Source organism: Triticum aestivum, chromosome 3A, assembly GCF_018294505.1.
Source record: "Triticum aestivum cultivar Chinese Spring chromosome 3A, IWGSC CS RefSeq v2.1, whole genome shotgun sequence".
NCBI lineage: Eukaryota > Viridiplantae > Streptophyta > Magnoliopsida > Poales > Poaceae > Triticum > Triticum aestivum.
Genome location: NC_057800.1, coordinates 484,661,395 through 484,666,649, shown reverse-complemented (window position 1 = coordinate 484,666,649; position 5,255 = coordinate 484,661,395).

Genomic DNA, 5,255 nt, shown 5'->3' with positions numbered 1-5,255 from the left:
GGGGGGGTCCAAGTCTCCTAGATCTTATCTGATGAGAAAATCACGTTTCCGAAGATTTTATTCCGTTTGGACTCCGTTTGATATCCTGTTTCTCCGAAACACTGAAATAGGCAAAAAAATAGCAATTCTGGGCTGGGCCTCCGATTAATAGGTTAGTCCCAAAAATAATATAAAAGTGGAAAATAAAGCCCAATATAGTCCAAAACAGTAGATAATATAGCATGGAGCAATCAAAAATTATAGATACGTTGGAGACGTATCGCATTTCTTCCTCTGCCCCTCCTTGCACCTGAAGTTCTGCCAGCTGCTGCATTTCTAACTGTGCCCCTCCCTGCACCTGAAGATGTGCCAGCTGCTGCATTTTTTCTCTTTTATCTGCTAGCAGGTTGTCAGGCTTCTCCTCTTTCAGTTCTTCTTGTTGTTCTCCCAATGTTCATCTGTGTTGTGACTGTTGGCTAGGGAATTGCAGTACCAGCAGCTGCAATGTGACTCCCCCAATTCGATCATGCATTAATCATACACGCAAATGTGTATGATCAAGATCAGGGACTCACGGGAAGATATCACAACACAAACTCTAGACACAAATAAAATAATACAAGCTTTATATTACAAGCCAGGGGCCTCGGGGGCTCGAATACATAGCTCGATACACAAGAGTCAGCGGAAGCAACAATATCTGAGTACAAACATAAGTTAAACAAGACTATCTTAAGAAGGCTAGCACAAAAGCAACAACAATCGAAGAGGCAAGACCTTCTGCCTGGGACCTCCTAAACTACTCCTGGTCGTCAACGGTCTCCACGTAGCAGCAGGCATCCACAGGGTAGTAGTACCAATCGACGGGGGTGGCATATGGCTCCTGGGATCCACCATCTGGTTGCAACAACCAGAAAGAAGAAAGAAGGGGGAAAGGGGCAGCAAAGCAATCGTGAGTACTCATCCAAAGTACTCGCAAGCATCAGATCTATACTAAGTATGCATTGGTATCAAATGGAAGGGTTGTATCTGTGGACTGAACTGCAGAATTCCAAAATAGAGGGGAAGGCCTAGCCTATCAAAGACTAGCATCTTCAAGCAGCTCCAAGCATCTTGCAGCATGTAGAAGAGTAAAGAATAGCAGTTTATATTTAACAAGCATGTTGTAGTATTATTGCCCAGAGATCCTTCCTCGACTCCCTGTGAGAAAGCAATCCCGGAGCCAACATATCTCAAGTATCCATTTCTAGTTGTAAAAGATCAGGATATAAGTCTGAACGTCTGTTACCGTGGACACGACTATTAATAGATAATCTTCCCTGCAGGGGTGCACCACATTTTTCAGCACGCTTGATTACTCTGGCCGAACACACTTTTCTGGGTCAATGCCCGGCCTCGGAAAATCAACACATCGTAGCCCTACCTAGGCTCAGCAGTGAGATCCCCGCCGGTCTACATCCTAAGCACTCCGGGGTTTGGGCCCATCGCCCGTTGCACTCCGGGTCATTGCGTGCAGGGCAGATCCAGGCTGCCCGGATGGCGCCGGCCCAGCCGTGTCGCAATGCTGAACTAGATGTCTGACAAAGCTTCGACTGATACTATGTCATCGAGGCCCATAACTATTCTCGCGTGGTGGTTAGTGCGTAAAGGCCAAAGGCCAACTCAGAACAAATACCCATAGGATAGTGTATTATTAGCTTGCGGAGATGAGCAGAGACTCACGATAATGTGACCCCGTCGCCCCGTCTCGTGGACTTACGGTAAGGGCCCAGAATGCCCGGCCGTGCCACATAATTATCTTGCGGGTGCTCTCCGGGCCCGCCTGACTTTCACCAAGGTCTCAAGTAAAGTCAAGGTAACCGTGTGTCCAAACATCAAGGGGAAAACCCGAGGAATCACCCTCGGTGGATTCCACTTGATGTAATCATCAAGGTGAACGTAAGAGGAACCACCCTCGAGGTTCACACTTGAGGGGTTGCACGACAGAGTCGTATCAGAAGTGGTTAAGGAGGAATCACCCACGATGACCACGACCGAATAGCTACACTACAGAGATCTCAACAGGAGTGATGTGCGAGGTATCACCCTCGACACTCGATGGTAACTCTGCAGAGTCGAGCAACAAAAGGGGCGTGATGTGATGTGAGGTGTCAGGCTCTGGTCGTCGATCATGTTTCTCGAGTCGTTGATGATGAAGCAGGGGCAACAAGGAAAAGGTGGGGTTACTGATGGATCACTAACCAACTTATACTAAGCAGTTTAGGACAAGCAGGTAAGGTACAACAGTAGGTACAAAAGCAGGCTATGCATCAGAATAGGAGCAAACAATTACAGTAGCAAAATCTAATGCAATCATGAGAGAATGGAATAGGGATATCAGATTGATCAAAGGGGGGGCTTGCCTGGTTGCTCAGATGAGAAGGGGGGTCGTCGGTGACGTAGTCGATCACAGGGACATCAACATCGGTCTCGGGGTCTATCTGGGAGAAGAGGGGGAAGAAATAGTAAATACGGAACAAACGGGGTAATAATATGCATGACAAGACAATAAGCAGCGCTGGGGGTGTTCTAACGCGGTGCTACACAATATTGGTGAAGGGAGAAAACATCCGGGAATGCTTTCCCGAAGTTTGGCATTTTCAGACAGATGAAACGAAGGGGGACGGTTGCAGGTTCGCTATGCTAGGGACGCATGGCACATGAACGGGCTGCGTATTCACATTCGTCTCATCATTCTAAGCAACTTTCATGTATAAAACTTTTTCATCCGAGTTATGAATTATTTTCTATGATTTTTCGAAGTTTAAAAGATTTTTTGAAAACTACCAGATTTAAAAAACAAAACAAAAAAGGTTTACTATATCAGCATGGCATCAACAAGATGTGCGGTGAACACAGTCATTTGACTAGTCAACCTGACAGCTGGGGCCCGCTATCATAGACCCATCTAGTTAAATAGATCCAGTTAGACTAATTATGTGATTAGTTTAAGTAAACAAAGTTAATTAAGTTAATTAATTCATTAGTTAGTTAATTAATTAATTTTCTTTTTAAACTCATTTTTTAAGAAAAAGGGGGCTGGGGCCCCACTTGGCAGTGGCCCATAGGCCAAACGGGTACGGGCTAACGGGTGCAGGCGCAGGTTGCTCGTCGGGGCGTGACCCAGGCACAGCGGACGGAGCCTCGGGCACCGGCCGGCCAGGGCCGCGGCTGACGACGACGATGAGCTGCGCGAAGTGGGGCGGGGGAGTGGTCCACGGCGACAGGGGAGCCAGTACGGCCGCGGGGGCACGTGACCAGGGCGGCATATGGCCACGGCGAGGCGGGCGCGGTGGGGAGGCGCGAGTGAGCGCATGCGCGGCTAGGCGGCGGCAGCCGCCACACAGGAAGCAGCAGCAGTGGGCGAGTGAGAGCACAGGTGCGGCGACCGGAAAAGGTAGTGATACGTCCATTTTGCATCATGCTTTTATATCGATATTTATTGCATTATGGGTTGTTATTACACATTATGTCACAATACTTATGCCTATTCTCTCTTATTTTACAAGGTTTACATGAAGAGGGGGAATGCCATCAGCTGGAATTCTAGGCTGGAAAAGGAGCAAATATTAGAGACCTATTCTGCACATCTCCAAAAGTCTTGAAACTCCACGGGAATTATTTTCAGACTATATAAAAAATATTGGGCGGAGAAAGTACCAGAGGGGGGCCACGCACCGTCCATGAGGGTGGGGGGCGCCCCCTGCCTCGTGGGTCCCCTGGTGGCCCTCTGATGCCCATCTTTGCCTATATGAAGTCTTTCGTCTAGGAAAAAATAATAAGCTAGCTCACGGGATGAAACTCCGCCGCCACGAGGCGGAACCTTGGCAGAACCAATCTAGGGCTCGGGCGGAGCTGTTCTGCCGGAGAAACTTTCCTCCGGGAGGGGGAAATCATCACCATCATCATCACCAACAATCCTCACATCGGGAGGGGGTCAATCTCCATCAACATCGTCACCAGCACCATCTCCTCTCAAACCCTAGTTCATCTCTTGTATCCAATCTTTGTATCCAAACCTCAGATTGGTACCTATGGGTTGCTAGTAGTGTTGATTACTCCTTGTAGTTGATGCTAGTTGGTTTACTTGGTGGAAGATCGTATGTTCAGATCCATTATGCATATTAATACCCCTCTGATCATGAACATGAATATGATTTGTGAGTAGTTACGTTTGTTCCTGAGGACGTGGGAGAAGTCTTGCTATAAGTAGTCATGTGAATTTGGTATTCGTTCGATATTTTGATGAGATGTATGTTGTCATCCCTCTAGTGGTGTCATGTGAACGCCGACTACATGACACTCAACCATTGTTTGGGCCTAGAGGGAGGCATTGGGAAGTAATAAGTAGATGATGGGTTGCTAGAGTGATAGAAGCTTAAACCCTAGTTTATGCGTTGCTTCATAAGGGGTTGATTTGGATCCATATGTTTCATGCTATGGTTAGGTTTACCTTAATACTTCTGTTGTAGTTGCAGATGCTTGCAATAGGGGTTAATCATAAGTGGGATGCTTGTCCAAGTAAGGGCAGTACCCAAGCACCGGTCCACCCACATATCAAATTATCAAAGTACCGAACGCGAATCATATGAACGTGATGAAAACTAGCTTGACGATAATTCCCATGTGTCCTCGGGAGAGCTTTCCTTTATATAAGAGTTTGTCCAGGCTTGTCCTTTGCTACGAAAAGGATTGGGCCATCTTGCTGCACCTTATTTACTTTCATTACTTGTTGCTCGTTACAATTTATCTTATCACAAAACTACCCGTTACCGATAATTTCAGTGCTTGCAGAAAATACCTTGCTGAAAGCCGCTTATCATTTCCTTCTGCTCCTCGTTGGGTTCGACACTCTTATTTATGCTACGATAGATCCCCTACACTTGTGGGTCATCAAGACTCTTTTCTAGCGCCTTTGCCGGGGAGTGAAGCGCCTTTGGTAGGTGGAATTTGGTAAGGAAAAATTTATATACCATGCTGAAATTTACTGTCACTTGTTACTATGGAACATAATCCTTTGAGGGGCCTGTTCGGGGTATCTTCACCCCGACTAGTAGAGCAAAGAGTTGCTCCTCAACCTACTGAACCTATTGAAAATGTTTACTTTGAAATTCCTTCGGGTATGATAGAGAAACTGCTAGCTAATCCTTTCACAGGTGACGGAACATTACATCCCGATTTGCACCTAATCTATGTGGATGAAGTTTGTGGATTATTTAAGCTTGCAGGTATGCCCG